Genomic DNA, 10,012 nt, shown 5'->3' with positions numbered 1-10,012 from the left:
CAAGGAAGGTTATGAATTCACCTAGAATTACTCGTGGAGAGCGGCAAAAGGATTTGAAAACAGTGAAATAAAAGTTAGCAAGGACAAAATTAGTAGAACCCTTCATGTTAAAGACATCGTCTTTAGATCACCAAGGAACACTCCCGTTCTTAAGCCAAAGCATGTTCGTGCTTGCTTGATTTTGAAAATAAGTATGCAAGCAAACCTCTAGAGTTTTGGCATTAAGTGCTTTGGTCAGATGAGCCTAAAATTGACTTGAATGTGTTGTATTGTGGTGTGGCCCCCAGGTTGGGAATCGTAGTAGTTTGTAGGACCCCCTGGTCGTGGCACATAGCAGTTTTAATTACTTCGATCGCCGTTGTTTCACCTGTTTACTAAGCGGTCGTCATGACAACGAGTTAAGACTAGTGAGTTATCTCACCTTAGACTGGCACTTCTTCCTTATCTTGCCTCTCGTCAATTGTCAAAAATGTCATAACAACGTTGAACCTGAAAACAAATCGGTTGACAACTTAGAACGATCAGCCGTAACTTAACAATATGCATAAAAGACGTAAGGCACAATTGCGTTTGTTTTTGTAGAAAATTATATTTTACAATATTATACACATTTACAATTTAAACAGTTCGTCTTTTTTTTCTTTTGGTGGTTTTGAAGTTCACCGCGATAGTAGCAGTGTTCTCACAGTGATCTGAGGAGGGAAATGACGTTTCAACGATCCGGTCTTCAGCAAGTTCTGTCCTTTGTTTCTTCTCTCTCTGCTAGCTCTGTTATCTGTCGCGCGTCTCAATTTTCTGACGTCACGCGTCCTAGAGCTAATTTACATATAACCAACAAAATATTTAGGTCTCGGCTTCCACGTGAGTCCGTAGCACGTTTTTGTTTTATTTATTTAGTCGGACGATTACTTCTGCACGTGCCGAATTCACCTGTCACCATGAAATTCCATTCATTGTTTTTTTTTGTTTCGCCGTAGAATTCCGTGCAAAATATGCGAATTCCAGTAACCCAATTCTCATTTTGTCAACAATTACGATCGTCCGACTTTTTCTATTTACACTGCGAATTCTTTTTCTTTAATTCATACTAGTGGACTATCAACATTCGATGTCGTCCATTTATCAAGTTAATAAAAAGGGATTTTATTTTAACCTTTATGTATCGGTTGGCCCTAGCCAAACGCTACATAGCATCCCTCCCTTTCTTTTCTTTTCTTTATTTTTCATCCCTTTTTCTGTTTTTTTCGGTTAACTTAAAAAAAAAAATGAAAATAAACAGCAACACGAAAAGCATAAGGTCTTCTTCGGTATAAGTGCATCGGCCGCACTTAACAGCAAAATATACGCTGCAAATTTACCAATTGTACCGAAGTGGTCGATTTGTCCAATATTCTCCACTACCTCGGCTCTTTAATTAATATGACTAATTAACTAAATACGAGTCTAACATTTTAATTACTTGTTTAAAATGTGGGCAGCATATTTACAAAAATTTCGACCAGACCGCCAGGATCCTAATTATGGTAGCAACTCCGAACTCCCTATGATAAGGATTTTGCCTAACATCGACAGAGTAGCTTTCTTACCCAGTCCAAACATCCTGTTCTGCGCTCCCGACCCGCAGTTCGATTATAACCTGAGTTCCCAACCCACGTGCTAGCCCTAGCTACGGTTGGCTGATCCCTACTATCATAATCAACTCCGCACGACATGGCCACTAAGTTATATATATCTTCCTTCGATATTTCATCAACTTCTTTAGCCCTTTCAGCCGTCATGCTACGTGTGATTATTTTCCGTTCCATCAACGGGACCCTGGCTTGGGGATTCTCGTTGATGGCGATTGCTCTGTTGGGGATAATTTTCTTCCTCCCCACCAGAGGATTCTTGATCTGAACTACTATCCTCTACCGGTGCTGACAGGGTAGTTTTTCTACAGCCCTTTTGCTTGTTGGGGATATCCCATTCCTCCAATTCTGCTTTCCGAAGGTGTTCCCCATGGGCTTTTGTTACTGTCCCCGTCAGTTGGCTTCTAATTCTATACGAGACTGGCCCCGTCTTCTCTATTATTACGTAATATGGAGACCATCTTACGTCTAGCTTTGCCTTTGTTCTATTATTTTTATAATAAACTAAATCACCAACTTGAAAATCGACTGCTTTCGTTTTCTCGTTGGCCCTATCTATCATTTTCTTCCTATCTCTCTTTTCATTGTTCCTGACTAATGTAAAGATCCGATGCATGTCCTGCCGAGCGATCTCGTGATCCTCTTCCCCGTAGTAAATTCTACGCGGCCTTAATATGTTGTCTAACGGCAAGACAACGTCTCTATTATAGAGCAAGTAATAGGGGGGTATTTCGTTGTTTCGCTGACATGAAACCTTACAGCAGCCAGCATCTGGTTCAAGTACATGTCCCACGAACGGTCATTGTCCCCTATTTTCTTTGCTAGTACATCATGCATCGTCCTATGGAATCTTTCTATTTTCCCGTTACTTTGCGGGTGGTAAAATGAGGTGGTCACGTGATCAACATTAAGCTCTTCTAAAGCCCTTTTCATGATCCCATTGACGTTCTCCGGTCCGTTATCCGTAAGTAACTGCAATGGTGCACCAAATCTGGGAAATATTTCCTCAATTAAGAGATGCACCACTGTCTCTGCCTTTTTATTAGGCACGGCCAACCACTATACATGTCGATGAACGTGACTATGTATTGATTGCCTGACAAAGTCCTCGGATAGGGTCCGGAAATATCCAATGCAATCTTAGTAAAAGGAAAAGAAAGCATGTCGGTCTCCTGCATTTGAGGTTGTTGCTTCCTCAAATTTCTGGTCTGGCATGGGACGCACTTCCCTATGTGTTCGTTTACCTTCTTGAACAAACCAGGCCAGAAATACTTCTGTTTAATGGAGTGGAACGTTTTCTCCACGCCCATATGACCATTCTCATCATGGTATTGATTCAATACCTTCATCCTTTAATGTAACGAAATATATAATCTAATTACAGGATCGTCGTCGGGTTGCGATAAATAATATACGATATCGTCCATTATGATGTACTTTTTTTCTTCCATCTTGGGCGTTTTACCGCTCCTCAACCGTTTCTTTAATTCGACGATCTGACTATCGGCGTCTTGTTCTTTACACATATCCAAACCTGATAGTGTAGGACGCTCGCTTACTACCGGTGAGTCTTCGTCATCCTTATGCGATACAAACTCTCTTGGTTCAAAACGATTTGAGTTTATCGCACTCACCGTATAATTTCTATCGGCTATCTCTACTGGAGGATCGTCTTCATCCTGACTCGCCTTTAACGCACGGGATAAGAGATCTGCACAGACGTTATCCTTTCCTTTCAGGTACTGTATGGTGCAATCATAGCCAGCCATTCTTAATGCCCACGTCTGTATTTGTTTATTCTGTATCGGAGATTTCAGCAAATGCTCCAATGGTCTGTGATCCGCATAGATGGTGAACGTAGCACTGTGCAAGTAGTTATTCAACTTGCTTAAGGCATAGTGAATCGCATATGCTTCTTTCTCTATTGTTGACCATCTAGACTGGGTATCAGACAACTTATGAGATAGAAAATAAATGGGTTTCTCTATCTCCCGACCCTCCTCCGGGTCGTAGACCATTTGAGACAAGGTTGCTCCGATCGCATAATCGGAGGCATCCGTGTATAACCTGTATCCTTTGTTAATGTCCGGATATGCCAGCATCACCATCTCTGCAAGCTTCGATTTCAATCGATTAAAAGCAGACTGACATGCATCGACCCAACAGAAACGTGCATGCTTCCTAGTTAACCGAATTAACGGTTCGGCGATTACAGAAAAATCCTTGATAAATCGCCTGTAATAGGATGTCATGCCTATAAAGGATCTAACCTGCTTCACAGTGGTTGGGGTCGCAATTGCCTGAATTGCTTTAACTTTGTCCCTCTCCGGCTGGATACCTTTCTCGCTTACTCGGAATCCCAGATATTGCACTTCCTTGCCGAAAAACTCACACTTCGCCGCCTTTAACCTTAAATTATGCCTACGTAAACTACCTAGCACTTTTTCTATATGCCTAACATGTTCCTCCTTTGTTTTGGAGAATATTAAAATATCATCCAAATAAGGCACGGCGAATTCTTCCTGTCTCTGTAATACTACGGACATTAGCTCCTGAAACACTCCCGGAGCGTTAGCAAGTCCGAATGGCATTACATTAAATTGGAACAGTCCTCTATGACAGGTGAACGCAGTTTTCTCTTTAACCTTTTCGTTCAACTTTACCTGCCAATACCCTGATTTCAAGTCCAACTTTGAGAAGTATTTTGCTGACCCAAGCGAGGCCAGTATATCATCAATTACTGGTAGCGCTCGGGCATACTTCTTTGTTATCTTATTAAGGGCCCTAAAATCTACGCAGAACCTCTTTGTTCCGTCTTTCTTTTTTACTAAAACTATCGGGAAACTCCACGGACTGTTCGACCTTTCTATCACCCGTGCCTGTAGCATTTCCTCTAGTGCTACATTAACTTCTTCTCGTTGTTTGAGAGGTGTTCTATAAGGGGGTTTCTTTATGGGATCGTTTTTTCCTGTATCGATCCTCATCTCTACTGTGTCAGTCCGGCCTAAATATCTATCCTCTGTGACGAATAAATCAGTATTTCGTCGCAGGACTTTATTTAAAACTTTCCTCATTTCTTCCGGCACTCTTATGCCGTTGAGGTTACTTTTGTTTTCCGACTTTCTTTGTTTATTTGGCTTTGATATCGCAATTACTACTTCTGTTCTTCTACATCTACCTATCTTGTAACCTTTCTTTAATTTTACTGTCTGGTTCGTGTTATTCATAATTAGCAAGGGAAAGCTTTTCCTACCTTTAATTTTAACTACCGTGTTCGCTACGGATACACCACTTAGATCACTTAGGAAGCCCTTATCGATCTGCACTACTTCGTAATCTAAACCCTGACCGTTTCTCATTCCGGCACGAGCTGTGCACGCATGTAAATGCTGCGGTTTCGGGGTGACATCGTGCCTTAATCTAACTATACTTGAAATGTGAGCCTCCTCTAGCAGTGCTATGTACTCGCTGCCTAATCGGATTGCTCCTAAATCAAAGTACATTCTAACACCATTTTGCTTGAGCCAGTCTCGGCCCAATATGACGTTCCTATTAAGGTTTTTCGTCACTACAAAATCATGTCGAATTTACTGGCTTCCTACTTTAATCTGTAAACGCGCCACTTCTTGCACTATGAGAGGTGACCCGTTTGCAGTCCTTAAATTCATCTCTATTTTCTTTATCTCAAGCTTCTCTCTGAGACCTTCTAATACGGTACTTTTTATTACAGAAATTTCGGCGCCAGTATCTACTAAAGCCCTAAACTTATTTTTCTCTATCTTAATAGGGATGCAATTAGCGGCGCCCATATGTCCTATGATCTTTGACTGTTCACCCCTCTTCCTCTCGCTGGGCGTCTTGCGAGTGGGGTCTGCTCGTTTCCCGACTTAGGGAAGGTGCAGTTCCTGGCTATATGGCCTTTTCTGCCGCAATTGTAACACTTAATCCCCGGCCAAGGGCGCTCTGTTTCTCTTGCCTTGAAGCCGGGTCCCCTATTAAATCCTCTATAATTCCCCTGCCCCCTATCTGGCTCTGGGAATATTTTTTTTCTTATCGCTTCTTTATTCCTCTGGCGCCCACTATAATTTATTTCCATAGGTTCTTCTTCTCGGTCATTGCCTCTTATGCGGGTTTGCCACCGTTCCTCGATTAGGGCCTTTTCATAGGCTACCTTGAGGTCCGATGGTTCTTCCCTCATGACAGCGATTTTGACTTCCCTGTCATATAGTCCCTCGATGAAGAAACCTATCACTTGGCTTTTTATTACTTCATTGTTCGTATCTAGGCTACCATACGAACCTTCAGCCAAGTGCACTAACCTCTGCATGTAGTCCTGCAGAGTTTCGCTTCTACCCTGCTTAATATTTGCTAACTCCCTAACAAACTTGGTAGGATCTGCCTGGACTCAAAAATAATTATCTAGAGCTCGTTTCAAGTCTACCTATGCCAAACTCTCATTGTTGGCTAGTAGTCTTGAAACAAACTGTCCTATTGGGCCAACCGTCGTAATTAACGCTAATTGGCATTTTTCTCCCTCTGTTTGGCTAACTATTCTAGTGTATTTATCTATATCATTTAGCCATCTTCTGTATTCCTGCGATCGTCGAGTGTCTAATGTTTTTATTTTTGTTAAAACGCCTCCCCCCTCAGAGAGTTCGAAATGGCCTTCCCTACATTGTGTAGTTTAGCCCCTAAGATCTGAGCGAAATTTGTGAAAAACTGCTGTTCCATCTTTTACAATTATTTTCAAAATTATACGAGAAAGAAAGAAGAAAGAAAAGAAATATATACAACTTCTTTTTTAACAAAACTTTTTAAGAGCCGAGGTTTAGAAAAATATTGAAAAACATCAACTAACCTTTGCTTTTCCTCAGGTCCAGTGTCCTTTCTTCTTCTCTTTTTGCTTCTGCGTACGCGTTTCTCTTCGTCAATTGATTCACGTTGTGTTTTTTTTCTTCTTTGTTGTAGTGTATGTGGTAACTAAGTTCTTTTTGTGTAAGAGTTCTTTTTGTTTAGATTTCTTTTTGTTAAAAAGTTCTTACTTATCACTCTTGCGGAGTGAACTGGTCATCAAGGCACCAATTAATACTATGTTTTATTGTGGTGTGACCCCCACGTTGGGAATCGTAGTAGTTTATAGAACCCCCTGGTCGTGGCGAATAGCAGTTTTAATTACGTCGATCGTCCGTGGTTTCACCTATTTACTAAGCGGTTGTCATGACAACGAGTTAAGACTAGTGAGTTATCTCACCTTACACTGGCACTTCTTCCTTATCTTGTCTCTCGTCAATTGTCAAAAATGTCATAACAACGTTGAACCTGAAAACAAATCGGTTGACAACTTAGAACGATCAGCCGTAACTTAACAATATGCATAAAATACGTAAGGCACAATTGCGTTTGTTTTTGTAGAAAAATTATATTTTACAATATTATACACATTTACAATTTAAACAGTTCGTCTTTTTTTCTTTTGGTGGTTTAGATGTTCACCGCGATAGTAACAGTGTTCTCACAGTGATCTGAGGAGGGAAATGACGTTTCAACGATCCGGTCTTCAGCAAGTTCTGTCCTTTGTTTCTCCTCTCTCTGCTAGCTCTGTTATCTGTCGCGCGTCTGTTCCTTATATGGTATTCACCTCAACTTTCTGACGTCACGCGTCCTAGAGCTAATTTACATATAACCAACAAAATATTTAGGTCTCGGCTTCCACGTGAGTCCGTAGCACGTTTTTGTTTTATTTATTTAGTCGGACGATTACTTCTGCACGTGCCGAATTCACCTGTCACCATGAAATTCCATTCGTTGTTTTTTTTTTGTTTCGCCGTAGAATTCCGTGCAAAATATGCGAATTCCAGTAACCCAATTCTCATTTTGTCAACAATTACGACCGTCCGACTTTTTCTATTTACATTGCGAATTCTTTTTCTTTAATTCATACTAGTGGACATTCGATGTCGTCCACTTATCAAGTTAATAAAAAGGGATTTTATTTTAACCTTTATGTATCGGTTGGCCTTAGCCAAACGCTACATAACATATGGCACTCCAAAAACACAGAACGTTTGAAGTAAAATTTGGAGGGGGATTAATCATTATTTGCGGTTGTTTTAGTCTAGTGCAAAAGGTGTAAGAAAAGTGGAAATAATAAAGGGAAAATCAATGGAGCACTTTATATGGGTATCTTGGTGAAGAACATTTTAAGAAATTTGAAGTTGCTCAACTTGAAATTAGACTGCCTATTTCAACAAGATAGCGATCCAAAGCACACTGCGAAACTCACACAAAATTAGTTTAATCCAAATTAATTGAACCTTTTAAACTGGTCTACTCAATCTCACGACCGGAACCCTATAGAGACTTTATGGGGAGAATTGAAATTACGGGTCCATAAAAGAACACTTTCAAATCTGAGAGAATTTTAGAGAATCTGTATGGAAGAATGGAATAAAATAACACAAAACACATGTAAGAAGTTCGGAGGAGATTACTCCAAACATCTGCATACAGTAATCAACAATAATGGTTATGCTACAAAATACTAGATATTTTGTAAATTTGTTGTAATCTTTTGCGTTGCGAATTATTGCGTTTTCTTTTCGCGTTGTGTTTTATTACTTTTTTTTATTTTTCCCACTGGTCTTATCTTACTTTCAATACATTTTTCTATGTTTAAAAAACATCTCATTACAATTTGGAAGCTAGGAATAGCAAAACTGAACGTTTCAAATGTGTATTGCAAAATATTGTGGGGAACTATATGTAAACAAAATATTACTTACAACATATTTGCTTATTAACTTATACAAAAACATATCCAGAGTGTAAGCATGAAAATGTTCAATAATAAGAATCCATCAATTCAAATAACCTCCCTCCATTACAAGCAATTATGCGATTTCGAATCGAGAAACTGCGATCATTTAATGTCTCCCACCACCCTTTAAATACTGCTACCTCCTACTGTATTATTGACATAAGCATTAAGATTCTTTCAAAGCATCTGCTCATTTTCTATGTGTTACTTGCACCAGCCATCATTCTAAACCTGCCATTTTATTTCCAGTAGAAAAAAAACAGACCCGGACAACGTTGAATTTACAAATATTATTTTAAGAAAGCGGCACCTTAAATAAAATTCCAGATAAGTTGACATTTGTAAGCTAAAATAAATAAAAATTTATTTAAGGTCGATTTGCTGTTTCACTTTTTTTATATAATCGAGTCAACACGTCTTTAAAAAGATGCTCTGTCAGCCTGCTGTATTCTCTACTGATATATTACGAAAGATTTTCTGATTTTTTATGGCAACTTTCACTCTCGTTGTAACTGTTTTTCAAAGAGCTAAATGAAATCTAACTTAAAACTAGATTCATCAAACTTCATATGTATGCTTACAAGGAATGTTACTAGATTCATGACAAGCCAGCAATTAGTTTCGTACTCATGTTGTATATATAAATATATATGTCTATCTATCTATTTATCTATTTATCTCTTTCTCTCTCTCTCTCTCTCTCTCTCTCTATATATATATATATATATATATATATATATATATATATATATATATATATATGAAATTTATTTATACAAACATTGATTGCTACATATGTGCATACATGTTTCTGTAATCACTCGCGTTGGGGGATTACGTCTTCAGGCAAGAATTATCGTCGATAACTCTTGGCCTGAAGACGTAATCCCCCAACGCGGGTGATTAAAGAATCATGTATGCACATATGTAGCCATCAATGTTTGTATGAATAGATTTCATATACCTGCTCTGTTTACTCATTGAGCACTCTTTGGTAGACTCTTATTTCATGGGATGTACTCATAGGAAACTAAACTCTACTGGCTAAATATATTTATGTATATATATGCAAATGTATGCATATATGCATATATATATATATATATATATATATATATATATATATATATATATATATATATTTAGTAATGTGGTTGATAATTTAAAATTCAAATTAGAATTAAAAATTAAAAATATGTTTCATAAGAACGAACAACAATGAAGTCAATAATTTGTACGATTGTTTCGGAAACGATGTTTTTATTGTGATATACATTAAGCCACGGACAATAAATTTGACATATTGTTTTTTTAAGCAATGTCTCCTCATCAGCAAAAGTAGTGGGTGTTTTTTAATATGTAAAAGACACCATCAATAAACCTAGCCATTTTTAAGTAAGGCAGATGTATCTCTAAAAAATTAAAATAAAAAAGAAAATATTTACTAGATAAGAAAAGTAATATGGGTTGAGAATAAAAAATATAATAAAATTAGAAATCTGAATTTGGTTTAAATATAAGGTTATAATAATATATTTTAATAAAAGTTAAGAATTATATATATATA

The sequence above is a fragment of the Euprymna scolopes genome, chromosome 19, assembly GCF_053919585.1.
Source record: "Euprymna scolopes isolate OS-2025 chromosome 19, ASM5391958v1, whole genome shotgun sequence".
Lineage (NCBI taxonomy): Eukaryota > Metazoa > Mollusca > Cephalopoda > Sepiida > Sepiolidae > Euprymna > Euprymna scolopes.
This window is presented reverse-complemented; position numbering follows the sequence as displayed.